At 46.3% G+C, this 14,631-nt stretch overlaps 1 protein-coding gene across 3 annotated transcripts in view; it reads right to left on the reverse strand.

Annotated features, from left to right (window-relative positions):
• The window catches only part of LOC138472431 (chemokine-like protein TAFA-2), a 650,691-nt gene extending 640,589 nt beyond the window's left edge, over window positions 1-10,102 (reverse strand). For 2 of the 3 annotated variants that reach the window (XM_069610593.1, XM_069610594.1), the window contains exon 1: window positions 9,473-10,102. The gene's annotated coding sequence lies outside the window, so the exon portion shown is untranslated. Of the gene's footprint in view, window positions 1-8,718; window positions 8,826-9,472 lie in introns of those variants that run through there. The other variant, XM_069610597.1, reaches the window with a different exon arrangement.
• Between the last annotated feature and the right edge of the window lie 4,529 nt (window positions 10,103-14,631).

Raw genomic sequence — 14,631 nt, forward strand, 5'->3', positions numbered from 1 at the left:
CAAATAATGACCACAAATAAAGTGGTGTTTACTAATTTGAATCACATCCACTGCATTCTTGCCGAGGGTGTTTATTCAAATCTGATTATTTTCTGCTCAGAAGAACTGTGGAGGTCTTTGACAGAACTATTCCAGCATGATTTTAAACATAGTAAAAGTAAGCTGACCAGCTGATTTGAGGACTCCAGCAGGACTCCGGAGAGCAATCGAAAGGGGATTCTAAGAAATAAGCATAGCACCAGGGGAGAAGTCATTAGGGCTATGGCTAATTATAAAAAGGTCAGTGGAGCTTAGGAAAGATTTCTTGGAAAACAAAGCATGGGAAGAACTTCTCCTAGCCGTCTCTAATAAAGACTCCAAGTAGTTATGGGAATTTGTTGCAGGAGGCCCGTCCTATAAGAGAGCAAAAACCCACAGAGAAAACTATGTGGGAGCAAAATCTTGGTCTGATTACTATAGGTCCCTATTCCAGGGTCAGGTATATACATACGAGGGCAGAGATCAGTGTTCTTGTATACGGCTGAATCTGAAGCAGGTGGAGACCGCGGTTATGCAGCAATCGCATAGTCACGCCCCAGGCTCAGATGCAGCAACTGCAGATTTATATAAGGGCAAATTAGAAACGTGGATTCCACTCTTGACAATATGTTTTAACTGCTACTTGGAAACAGGAATATACCCACAATCTTGGAAAAGCGCAATTATTGACCCCATATTTTAAACGGGTGACCCGGGAAGCCCACTTGCCTACAGGCCAATTTCATTGCTGGACACCTCCTTCAAGGTCTTTGGACGTGTTGTGTTGCAACATCTAGAGGATTCGATCTTGAAAAGCCAAGTCATTTCTGACATCCAATATGGCCTTAGGCCAGGGTTGGGAAGCACTAATCTCTACCTGGTAGGGGCATCCTCCATTTTTGTAAAGGGCAAACCTACCTATTTGGCCTTCATGGACCCGAGCACTGCATTTGATAAGGTGGACAAGGTGTTGTTATGGCAGGTGCTTGGGTCCATGGACTGCCCGGCTGAGCTGCAGGGCTACAATTGATTCACTAGGACACCAGGGCCTGTGTACATTTTGGGTAACAGGGGCAATGTACAGGCTACTTTGAGGTTACATCGGGAGTGAGCCAGTATTGTTTACTTTGTATATCAATGGCCTGTACGGAGTCTTGGTGGACACCAAGACAGACTCTCCCTGGGTAGGTGTAAAAGCACTTCCAGTATTGGTGTACGCGGATGACATTGACTTAATTGCCCGTACCCTGAATGTCCTTCAGCAGCTAATAGATGTCTACACTGATTTTAGGTCTAACCTGATGTTAACAGTTAGTACTAGCAATTCAGCAGTTATGGCATGTAGTCATGGGAGGAGTACAAAGATCAAAATGTGCAATATGGTAAGCAATGGTGCCGACAGCCACCGCTGTCAAAATTTGATTATTTGGGCATATGTTTTTCTGAAAATTGGTGGTGGTTGGCCCATGTGCAGAAACAAAGTATGAAAACGAAACAGACATTGGAGGGCATTTCACGTTTTAGGAACATGTGTCAAGGCAAACCACTTAATTTGATACTAGAAGTGTATCAAGTACAAGCTAAGGCAGCAATTGCTTATGGGGAAGCATTGTGGGGCACTGAAAAAGTAGCCTCTATCGAGGTAACGGAGAACAAAATGTTTAAGACATTACTGGGGCTCTGTAGTTCTGCCCCTAACTATGCTGTGCACACAGATTTAGGTACACCCCATATAGGCCATTACTGGTATGAGGTGCCACTCATGCATTGGCTTGGAATATGGTCAAAACCAAGAGCTATTCTGTCGCATTACATTATTAAAAGCTTATTGTTAAGCTCCCCTTGGCGCAAAATACCATGGCAGAATTGTATCTCGGTGTGCCTCAAACAGTTGAATGCTCCTAGTTTACAGTGTCCAGATAAACTGTTAACATTAGTGGAGTGCAACATGTATAAAAGGGCCTTTTCGTTTTTTTAATTTTAAGAAAAATTGAATAGATTGGGCTCTTCCTTGATTCAAACATAAAACATGTGCTACTCACACAACCAAAAGTAATTCAGCCTTATTTACTATAAAGCACCAAAATTGTAGATTGCTGGGCATTGACCAGGGCCCGCTTTAACCTCCCGTGGTTGAGAGAAAACACAAGTAACTGGCCGGGCCAGAGCAGTCTGTGGTCTGCCCTGGCTGCAAAGCTGTAAAAGAGGACCTGCTACACTTTGTCTTGTTTTGCCCCCTTTATGAGGACATTGGGAAAATGACCACATTGCTGAGAGAAGTCAATTTTAATCAAGGTCGACAAGCACTTATGTTTCTGTTACGAGCTGAATCTATAGTTGTTGCCTGGTCTTGTTAAGAATTTTTGAGAAGGGCATAGACGTTCATTTTTAACATGTTTGTAGTGGATACTAAGCGCTTTGTTGTGTGACACCTTCATTGGGGGCTGAGGGGGCTCCCCGAGTTGAGAGTGACCGCTGAATAAACCGTGACAACCCCTCCTAGGTAGTGTGTTCTCCACATGACCTTGAATTTTATTAATAAAGAGGAGGTGCATCCCAGCTAGTTAAAGGAAACACAACTCTCCTCCTACCGGCTTTCTTAATTTGCCGTGGCGAAAGGTATAAACCCCAACACTCCTACGCTTATGTAAGGAGAGCAAGACTTAACACATAGAAAGGTTTCACGGTTTCTTTCTTTCTGGAGTAACTGGTTCAACAGATCAATAAAAGAAGATGTCGTACTTGGTACAACGCCATTGTTGCCAAAGAAAACAATATTACTAGGTAAACAGGTGCTCCTAAGTGTACCCCGTGGGCTGCCAAGATTTGGCAAGAACGCCTGGCGGGGTACCCCACATCGTTGACTCCGAACTAGAGACCACCTGGCTACAACTAAGCAGCTGTAGAAGTTGGCTTCCTTCTTCAAAGAGAGCATGCAGGCCCGCCAGTCTTCCATATTGCTAATGAAAGCTTAAAATGTATTCAGAACACATCAGTATTCATGGTGGGAAATGTTCAAGTTACCTGCATAGTATGTAAAAAAATAAAAATAGCATGTAAAATAAATATTAAAATGGTTGGCCTTTTTTCGTCTCTAACTTTGTGTCCTGGCTTATTTGGAAGCATCATGGAAAGGTTGCAGTGGGATATAAAGACACAGGGCCTCATCACGAGGGTTCGCCCAATTATGAGCACAGAGCTGGAGGTAAACATGCTGGAAAAATGTGTGATTTACAGTGCAATTACCGGACCCAATGTGGAACAACTTTTACCGCCCAACCCGTGATCGAGTAGTAATACTGACAGACGAGTGGGCAGTAACAGAAATAAAGTTGGGTGGCATCCCTGACGGGACGTCTGAGGCCCATGATGTTTCACTTCTGAACATGTACGCAGGTCGTGTTCACAAACAACATTCTACAGGCCAACGTGATTATCGTATACTCGACAAAAAGTGGAAAGAATATCGATTTGGCAAGAAAAACGAAAGGCATACCAAGTACATTTGTTTGTATTTTTAGATATTCTATATACACAAAAATGACCTTTTCCGCTGCTTCTGGGCTCTGTCAGAGACAGTAGCTAGACCCAAACGGCCCTATTTACAAAACACTTTGGGAAACCCCATTGGAAAAGGCTTTGTAAATATTCAGACCGAGTTCATATGTAACACTCAAAAGGCCAACGTGTGGTTGCTGTGTGCTCGACAAGATCTGTAGCAAAGCAGTGAAAACCTGGTAAATCTATTTTGCAATCGCGGGAAAAGGTCCTACTCGGTTTGTGCGTTGGCGTGTTCCCTACAGACTAACGTGTTATTTTCGGGTGTGTCTTAATGCCAATAAAACCGATATGGTTCAGGGGACCACAGAAAAGCAAGGGAGGACCCATGCAATTGAAGGGTCTAGGCTGTGGTCCGGGGCTACAGAAGGACACATCAGGGATTCTGGGTCATGATAAGCACCAATAAAAAGCAGCAACCATTCAGGGACAGAGGCCCAAATTCAAGCTCAGTTTTCAACTCTAAACATAGCATTGGGAGCAACACAGTCTAGTCTTGGCTTGCCTGCTTGGACTTGTAGTTTCATATTTTTGTAATTTCCATTATATGTAGGAGCATAAAAAGCCCAATGCGCAAAAGGCACTCACCTCAAAAACAAAGAGGACTGTATAAAAGCGGCACTGATGATATGGGGTCGATTGGAATACATTACAAAGGGTGTCAATGACAGACAGATGCATAGCGAACCAAAGGGCCAGATTCATGGAATGTTTTGCGTGGTGCAAAGCGACTTTGCACTGCCAACACCCTGATTCACAGAGCAGTGCACAGTGTATTTTTGCAGTGCAAAGTCACTTTGCGCTGCAAAAGTGTTCGTTGCACCGTGAATTAGGCCCATTCAGTGCAGTGCAAAGAGTACTTTTGCAGTGCAAAGTGAATTTGCACTGCAAAAATACTCTTTTCACTGCTCTGTGAATCAGGGTGTTGGCAGTGCACAGTCACTTTGCACAGTGCTAAAAATTCTATGAATCAGGCACAAAATGTGATCTGAGAAAAGTTCATATTTATAAAATTGTACAGAGAGCAGTGACGCATTCTACAATTAGGGTAGATGTCAAATAAGCCATCTGTAAGAATTGTGAACAAGTGAGGCAAGAAATATTGGTCTCTTTCCAAATTAAGTCTATACTCATAATAATCAATGTTATTTGACTGCCACTTTATCGCTCTTTCCCATGAGCAACGCTAGCACGACCAGTGAAACAAGGCATTTAGGTAGATCAATTGTTTGGGCGGGCATTACAGACTCTGGCGCACACTCTGATCCATTAGGTGCGAGTCTCACAGTTTACAGCACAGTCTCACCAACTGGGTGTACGCCCAGTTTGGGAGCAAATAGTCTACACTTCCCACGTTGGGATAGTCTCAAAAGAACCGAATTCACTTTAATGGAAACTTCTGCTGCAGTAGTCCCCTTTTCTGCTCCAATATATTACCTTATTTCTTGAGCCGCCCAACACCTGAGCTATCAAATCTGTGGTCTTGCAATATTTGCATTTGAAAGAGACAGGGCACATTATTTTATGAATAAAAGAGCATGGTTTCTCCCTGTAAATAAATAAGTATACTTTTTTCTAAAAAGGGAGGGTGGGATGATGATGTCCTTTTGAGCGCACACCTCTGAAGCCAAATAGATCGTGAGGGTGGCATGGTGGGATGCACTTACTTTACCTCCTGTCACTATTTTATCTGCATGGATGAGTCAAATCCTAACGCATCCCTTGTTGGCTGCTCAATATTTTCTTGCATTCAAGAGGAGTAAATATAGATACAAATAATATGCCTTTCAGAGCAGTCTATACTATGTTCATGATGGCTGCTTCTTTGGTAAAAGTTGCTCTGTTAGACCACCGTGCAGATTTAAAGGGCCTCATCAGGTGTTGGGCGGTATCCCAGTGCTAAAACCACCGGGATACCGCCCAACGCTAATAGCACTACCGCAACTCGGTCTGGCGCAATTTGCACCGGATCTCAAGTTCTGTTGGGCAGTAAATCCCCATTGGATCCATAGAACACAATGCAGTTGGGGAGCACTATTACCACTGGCGGTAATAGCGCTGAAGAAGGGCCCAAAATTGTCCTTTTTACCTCCAGCAATAAACTGGAGGTAAAAATGCCATTTTACATCCAACTCGTGATTTGGCCAGCCTTTAAAATGTGGCGCTAATACCATTACCACCACATTTAAGGGCTCAGACCAAACTCGTGATAAGTCCCTTAATCTCCTCATGTATAACAACAAGCTGCAAGACAGTTCCAAAAAATGACTAAGTAGAAGTAGAGTGTCCAGGAAGACTCAGCTGACCTCGGCTCATGCATAAGCTGTTCTCGCAGTCCTGGCTTGCCTTTTAGTGCCTGTAGCCTAAATTCAAAAGTAGGAAAACATCAATACAAGTATGGTACAATCTTTCAAAATGACTTGCGCTGACGTCCAGGATATGCCAAACATCAATGGAGAGATCTGCATATATTTTCGTGTGAATGATCAAGGCGCATGTGATGTGAGAAACGTGTCCAGAAGTTTGTCAGCATCGATAGATTTATTGGAATGTAGCTTTTCCTTTCACATAATTACTTTCTGTGGAGTTTACTGTGCTGAATAATGGAAACATGTTCTTCTGACACAACCCCACCCCCTGTCTTCCCAGCAGCTCTTACCAAAGAGATCTGAAGATACACTGTGTGGATGATCTGAGTTTCTGACGGCCTGCAGCTCTCCACCTTTAGCCCCTGACTCTCAAGCCCCCAGATTAAAGGTACCCTTCTAATTTCGGACTTGATAGGTTAGTGGGTGATCCTAAAATGTACATCCCGGTCATCTTCCTGTGCGCACCTAGATCCTTAGTCCCCCCCTAGGTGCTTTTGTTTGATCTGCATAGCTGATTAGTCAGGCCGTGCATCACCTGATCGCCCCGCCCCACAAAAATCAGACGCCCATTGTGCAGCCTCATCTGTGCAGCCAATAAAGGGAAAAGACGAGGAGTGATAACTTTGTATTGCTCACTGGGTTATCAGCACCCTGCCCTGACACACCATTGCTAGATCCAGACTACTGTAAAATCAAGAAGGGATGATGACCCGCTGTAATAATGTTCTGAGGAGGCCTACTGTAATTTTGCTCCCTGCTTTCTATCTATAATTTGTACCATAACGTACCTATGCTCCCTGGAGTTCCAGCGCATTTTCGGCCCCACTGTGATTACGATTCCTTGTGTATACCCATAATCTGGGCTCTATAGTGATTTTGGTCACTGTTGTCTCAATATCATGTTGCTTCGTTTTGCAGGAGCATAATATGTACCCGCCCCAGTATTTCCTCTGTGATCCATGTGCTGCTTTGATTATTCGCCCTGGTATTCTACCATAGTGTATTCCCTGCTCTGGTTTTGTTGCCTGGTTCAACGCCCTAATGTGTTCCCTTCTGTAACTTTGATCCTGATGCCCCACTATAATGTTGGTCCCTTGTGTCACACTGTAATTTTTTGGCATCAGTCTTTGCTTTTTTGTTTGTATTTTCATACCTTTTGCACAATTTATCACAACATTAATAAGAATAATAGTTAATACAAATAATTACTTGCATCAGACTTTGGGCCTCATTAGGAGGGGAGGTAGCCATGCCCTTAATAAGAGCATGGCTGCCTCCAAACTCGGGACCGAGTCCGTGGTCCCTGAATGGGGAAATACCGGGCCATTCGAACTGGAGGGCCCGGTATTTCCCCATTCAGAGAACCAGGACCTTCCCCATTCCCATTCAAGCCCCCACAGGGCGCAATGGGAAAGGAGCTACAACGGGCCCGTTATTAGCTCTCTGGTCCCCTCGCAGGACCCGCAAAGTACGTCTGGTCTGACCAGACGTCCAGAACGGGTCCCGCAAGGGAACCTCGTAATAGGGCGGAATGGGTTTAACGCGCCAGCGCCTTTACCGGCGCCGTTAAACCCATTCCACCCCCCTCATAATGAGGCCCTTTGTGCCAAACTATAATTTGGTTCTGGGGTGTCCAACTGTAATTAGTGTGCTACCGTGATTTTGCTCCCTGGTGTCCCAATATAATGTTGCTCTCTGTTGTCCCACAGTAATTTCTGCTCTACTGTGATTTTGCTCCTTGTTGACCACGTATAATTTTGCTCCCTGGGGCATCACTGTACTTTGTGACCTGCCGTGATTTTGCTGCCTGCTGTTGTCCCACTATAATGTTGCTCCCCTGGCTAATGTGTGTGCTACTGTGAGTTTACACTTGGTGCCATCGAATAATTGGTACCCTACTGTGAGTAGGTCCGATAAACATTGGATGGACACTTCAAGTTGCCCAATAGGGCCTCCTCTAACCTTCCCCTAATCATTTTAAACTTCTATGCTCAAACACGCCATATGCAGACAAACTACCCCACTCACATGTGGCACTTAGATATTCCGCCTAAAAGGCATTAAAGAACAGAACGTTACACTGCTACAACCAACTTTCATACCATAGCCCAGGCCAATGCATCCGAGCAGAGTCTCCCGTCTGGACACAAATGCCTCTCCGCTCTCAACACACAACACCTAGAAACAGACCTACATGCAGAGTTCAGGCTACTTCTGGTACGCATGCACTCACAAAACTGCACAGCTACCTTGCATGCTCCCACTCCCTACGATCTAATCTTAGTCCCCCTCCCTTTCAGGTGAGCTAGAGTGCCAAGAGACCATGCAAATGACACCTGAGCACGGTCTAAGTCCCAGCAGCATAACATAAATAGTAGACCCTCTACATTGTTTTCTCTTCGTCCTTGTAAATAGGTTCCACCATTATCTAAACAAGCGAGTGTGCACCATATCAGGGTGACATTCAACTATGGAAATGGACACATCATTACATCGCAAGCCAGTACGGTAGATGGAGTCTGTACATTACATTGTGGGAGAGCAGCATTGATGTCAAGTTGCGCATTGCATTGTGGGGAATCAACATTGGTTGCCAGAGGTGGATAGCGCTGCAAGGGGAACTTTAATAGTCTTCATGTGTTGGGAGTACTGAGTGTTTGAATAAGTCAGTGGAATCCCGAGAAATGGACCAACAGATGAAAAAATACCACCTCGTATTAGACCAACATTAAAATCAAAGTCATATGCTTGTTAAGATCGACCGAACACTCACCTCACAATGCAGTGACAATACCTCATATTACCAGAGAGTTCGAATCAAAGAAAGGCGTAAAGTGCACGATCATCATTCCACCCGCGACGCTCCTCCCGAGCGCAAGGGTTCCTCCAACACCAGCAACCAAGACAAGAAAGAGCAGAGCCTGCGCTCGCGCAGCAGTCGCCTCACAGCCAACATTGAACATCAATGATTCCATTCCCAGGCCCAATAAACATTTAAAAAAAACGGCCTGTATGTAAGAGGTGAAGCAGCCTTTGTAATTCTGCAACAAACAAATGGTTTTACAAAAAAGGGGAGTACAAATACTCCAAACAAACCATAGTAGATACCTGACAGAAAGGCACCAAAAACGTAATTCCGCCCGCACAGCGGCGTGGATGTGTTTAGATCAGTGGCGCCGGCAGTCATTGCCACGTGAAGGAGCTCTAATAATATTAGTGCCCCATAATCCTCGGAAGTTTAAAGTAAAAATGCATCTTTTCAATTACATTCATTAGTGGAAACTGTATGGATAACAAATCTATGTTTTAACAGTGAAAACATGTTTACGTGCCTAAATTAATACCTCCACTAGGAATGGGAATTACTTTCTTAACGCCCTAAAAACTATTTTTATTAACCTTAAAAAATAATATTGATTAAAATACACCCACACCAAACTCCTATCCGAAGCCATTAAAGAAATATGAAGAATAAAAAGCTAATCATTCGCCAACTGTGACTGGTTAAAACAGAAATAAATACTCACCAGGTAGGAGAGAGCACCCAGGTGAAGCGAAAGTCCCATACAACGCATGCCGCCCCGTTTCTCGGGTGTTTATCCGCACATCATTAGAGAGGTTGAAACAATGCATACACCTATACAAGTGCAAACAATGTAAAGTAACAAGAGTGCGAAGAACAGCTGGAAAAGTTACAACTCTTGGCACCAGCGGATATTTGGGAGCAAGGTGGGATACCCCCATTCACGGCCAAGACTACCAGCAATACACCATCTGCTGGGGGTTCCCTCAGCGAGGGATTTCAAAAGCCCCCAGATTCGGATTGCAAGGCCTTCTGGACACTACGCAGCCCAAGGGTCACCCAATGCAGACAGAAAAATCCCTGTCCAGTGGTATCCAAATGCGGGATGAACCGGAGCAAAGGTGCCCAACGCAGAACAGCCAGCAGTGCACTCCCCTAGGAGGGACCGCATTTTCGGCAAAGCATTCCAATGAAAGGCAAAGTACATAAAAAACCGATAATTTTTAAAGGCGAATGCCAGTGTCAGTTTTCAGTGTTTGTCTCCAGCTACGGGCGAGTGAGGCACGGACAAAACGCACACCTTCGACATTGGCAAGTCCGCAGCCAGCCAGCTCGAATCCAGGCTGGGCCAACTCAGCCACCCATCCTGCCGAGGTCGACAACCTGGGCGCCATCAAATTGGACACAAGCATCCGCTAACGTTATAGCGCCGACGAGCGGGAAGAATACACCAACGCGCGCAATGGAAAACTCTGATCTCATTATTAGAGCTCTGTGGAGACTCGGGCACAGGGATTCAGCTAACAAGCTGCACCTGTGAAGCGGCCGCCTCCGCGCCAACAGACCCTGCCCCTAGCACGTCACTCCAGTCTTTGGCTCGGTGTGGTTTCCCCCTTGCAGCAACCGTCGCGGCGAAAGGGGGGCACTACTGGCCCTCTAGGGACTGACTTTCTATCTTCTTTTTAGCTTCACCAGTCCGCCATAGCCGTTCACCGAGGGCTTAACCGGTGGCTGCGAGCTTCAGCCTCCAGTTGGAGCTCCTGCCACGTGGAAGTGTCTTCGAGCCCCTCACCCCACGGAACTAGCGCGTGGAGTCTGTGCCACTGGAGCGGCTCCGGTTTGCGGCTTCCCTCGCACATCTCCATAGGTCTCCGTCGCCTTCCTCCTGGCAGCTTCTACTTCCCGGTGCGCCCGTGATCTGAAAGATTATATCCGCCGACATTTCACCTCAATGGGAAGTTGCAATTCTCCGAGAAAGTCGGCGTTTTCTCAGGGGTAGAGCAGGTGGGGGTTCCCCCCCCTTTACAGCTGGACACACACGGGCTTGATTATGCAGGTTCCTGGCGCTGTGGAAGGAGGCGCACTTTCTACTGCCACCAAGTCCGTCTCTGACTGAGGGGACATGACGCAGAGAGCAACAGAGCGCCGGTGGTGGGTGTACGCAGCATTGACTGCAACATTGGATTCAGGTGCGCCGACGCCTGGGAAGACGGACGCAAATGAGAGAGATGCGGCTTGTGTGTTTAGCAGTACGGGATGCGAGCCAAGGGACGCCGGGCGCTACTCTGCCACCGCCCCTCGGTAGGTATCACGGGAGAGAATGATGGACCGGGCACCCCTCTCCTGCTGTGGTGTAGGCAGGTTGCAGGGTGGCAGCTGCGGATGGTTGACACGGAACGAGCGCAGCAGCGTTCGCTTTTTTACTGACAGTTTTCTCCGTATTTGTACAGAGTCTGTATGCAGCGTGCTACTATGCCCAGTCCTTCAATGGAAATGCTATCTGAGTGACGTGGTAACAATTATGCACTCGGATTGTACACCTAGTTCAAGCATAGCATCCCCAACTATGACAACGCCGTAGCAGCTCTAAAGCAAATGATGCCACACGTCACGGTCCTTACTTTTTATTTTAGTAAATGCATTGCACGATCATTCCTACCATCGTTAGATTAGCTAAACGCGTTTGCAATTGGTAGGGATATTCTCAAAATAAAGGGAACCAATCATTAATTCATAACTTACACATCACGTGCATCCATTCTTTAATATCTGATGCATGATAAGGGAATACCCTACATTAGAGCCGATTGAATGTTTGATAGATTATGCCAATACATGAAGGTCTGTCCTTTATATTATTATAATCATTTTTTTAGTTGGCTGCTCTCACTGGGGAATCTGCTCTTTATGAGGGCAACGTCAGTGATGAAAGTTCACATTTTGCAATGCCTGCCTACCATCTCACTCAGTCACCTAACAGCGGAAAGACATCTTTTTGATAACAGTGACACACAAGCGTTCATCTATGGGCAATACATTGGAATTCAATACAGTATGTGGCGACCGCAGCACAGCAGGTTAATGCTCTCGCGGCAGAGTTCTCTAGCAGAGAAGCGGCACAGCTGCACATTAAAAAAAAAAAAAAATCCTTTTCACTTGGAAGGAAGATCTGTAGCTTTGTCTTCTTGCCTGAGGTCTGCTCCAAACTTGCCCCACTTTGTCAATGTCTCGCTCTGCACGAGAACGATTCTGCTCATCAATTCCGTTAAGGCTCGTGTTTTCCACCAACTGGTATGAAAGTTATTCTGTATGAAATAGGAACGCACCCACCGCTTCATGGTTCCACAGCCAATGTAAAATCTCTAGAACTAAGCACACTACACACCCAAAAATGCCCAAGATGGGACATGAAATAAGTCCCTCCCTCGACCTCGCTCACAAGAAATGAAAAGCGTATTGAAAGATGGATTTCGTTTCGTATAGAGCAAGAACTAGATGCAACTAGATGCTTTAATAATATGACTATAGTTGGGATAGATGACGGCTGGAACAACCTGGAGAGAAGTAAAGCATAGGCTACAGGCAAGGGTGGGCAGTCGCAGTCTGGGTCGCAGATTTTAGGGAGAATTGTCCCATGAGATCTTTGGAAAGATGTGTCTTCTGCTCTTTTTTTTTCTGAATTGCTGGGGAGGTGACCAGTCTGTTATGCGTTCCAGAGTATCAGCGCTCACCGGGAGAAGGCTTAATCACCACTCGTCCCCTTTTTGGAATCGTTGTTTACAATCTGGCGATATCTATGCTTTTGATGTTGTGTTGCCCTTGAGCAAAGGTACGTTTATTGGCGAGGTGGATGTTTTGTTTCTTCACGTTCCCAGTTTCTTTGATTGTGCAGCTTCATATCACCTTGGTTGCTGTTACTCTGATTTTTGTCATCGATCTCCATAGTGCTGTTATGGTGCAGTGCACCTCAGAGACCCCCTTCCTTACCCCCACTCTTTGCTCTTCTCTGTATTCATCTACTTCTGGCAGCACAGGATCATTCCATCCCTCCTCACTGGCCTTCTTCCTATCCCCATGGTTCTACCCATTTTCCCTCTGCAAGATCGCTACTGCTCCAAATAATGCCCCACATTACATTACCACAATATTAGCCCTGGTCTGTTATCTCACCAGCAGGACTCATTCAATGAAATCGAAGCATGCAGCATGCGCCAATAAATTGTGACCCGTTGTTTCCAAAATGTAGAACTATTGTCTGTCTATTATTTGGTTAGTAAGGGTATGGTCTAGTATCTGGTATCACCCCCCCATGGAAGAGGGGATGGGGCTGACGCCGCTAAGAGGATGTCCAAGCCCCAGCAGGGGGAGCTCAAGGGACATCCCAAATAGCGGGACGCCCCAGCCCCTCGTTAGGTTCTCACACCCCTCCAAGGGGAAGGGGCGTCCCGAGTGCAGGAGCATCCGGCGCACACTGGGGACAGCATATAAGGTGGGGGACTGGAGCTCAGCCTCTTTCCAGTCCCTCCTGCCTGAACACCCAACCTCACCCTTCTTGGCTAGTTCAGAATGGATAGGACCACACAGGTGATTGCTGAGCAGGGTACCGTACAGAATGAAATCGGATGAAGTTGTGTAAATATGTCAATTTTGTTTCAGCAGATTTCGATTGGTACGTTGGTAAATACGGTTGGATGTTTTCTTCACTGGAATAAATGTAAATATGTTTAAAATATGTACAATGGTTTAATTTTGCTTTCAGCAGATTACAAGGTGTAAGTGGTAAAAAGCTTGTTCGCTTGTTGTTCTTTTATTAGATATTGTTCAATTTCTGTCACAGGCGGAGGTCAGGGCTGTCCTAGCCGGGAAGGAGAGTAACACTGCGATTGACCCGTGGGCAGGTTTCCTGATGGCTACACTCGAGCCAAAATCGGACGATGGGCACTGAGTTCTGGGCAACGCTGCCGGGCATCCCCAAGCGCGGCCAGATAACTGCTGCCCCATGGCAGCAGGCACAGGAGAGGGGCATCAGCCCTCCCCCAAGGCACAGCCCCCCTCTATCCCCAGCACACAGGGAGACATGCAGTCAAGGGGTACAAAGCCCTTGAAGGGTGAGGTGTGAAGGGACAGCTCACCCTTCCCCAATAGCAAATGGGCGCTAAGCACCCATCGGGAGCAGGGGGAGCCAGGCAGGGAACGACAATGAATTGCCCCCCCCCCCAGGAGCCCAGACAGTCTACTCCATACCAGCCTGAGGGCTGGCTCACAGCCCCCACAGATGCACAACAAGGACCCAGGAGCTACCCCTGAGTCCTATATAATGAGCTGCTCTCAGCCCATAAGAACACAACCGGTTTGTGGATCCTGCATGGGGACCCAAACACCAGGGAATTGGCTGTGTACTCAGTATCATCATCTCTATTTTTTCTTTTCCACAATCCCTCCCACCCTAGAAAAAGAGAGAAGAACAACGGAACGGAAGACAGGACACTGTACGGTGGCCACAACAAGACAAAGAAGGCGGCACGGGCCAGAGGGGGCAAACTCAGGACCCGATGCCCAAAAGTACGGTATGTTACGAAATGCGATTGTTTGTTTCATGACCATATCTTTAACAATATAAACCTATGGCCTTTTATTGCCAACACTTGACCAAATGTGGTGTAATATTTCATAGGGAGGGAGTGGGTTTGCAAGACAAGACAAGACACTCACACCTCAACACAACCAACAATAAGGCGCCTGCATATGGGTTCAGCAGTTACTCAGGAACACTTGAGATCCCTCACCTGCAAGATTCAGTGGCGTTAGGAGGAAGTTCTGAATGCAGTACAATCTGGAGTGTATGTCCGGTGCCTTGCGAAAGCCGTGGGAGGCAAGCGGACA

This window comes from Ambystoma mexicanum, chromosome 8, assembly GCF_040938575.1.
Source record: "Ambystoma mexicanum isolate Mex_15411 chromosome 8, UKY_AmexF1_1, whole genome shotgun sequence".
In the NCBI taxonomy this organism is placed as follows: Eukaryota; Metazoa; Chordata; class Amphibia; order Caudata; family Ambystomatidae; genus Ambystoma; species Ambystoma mexicanum.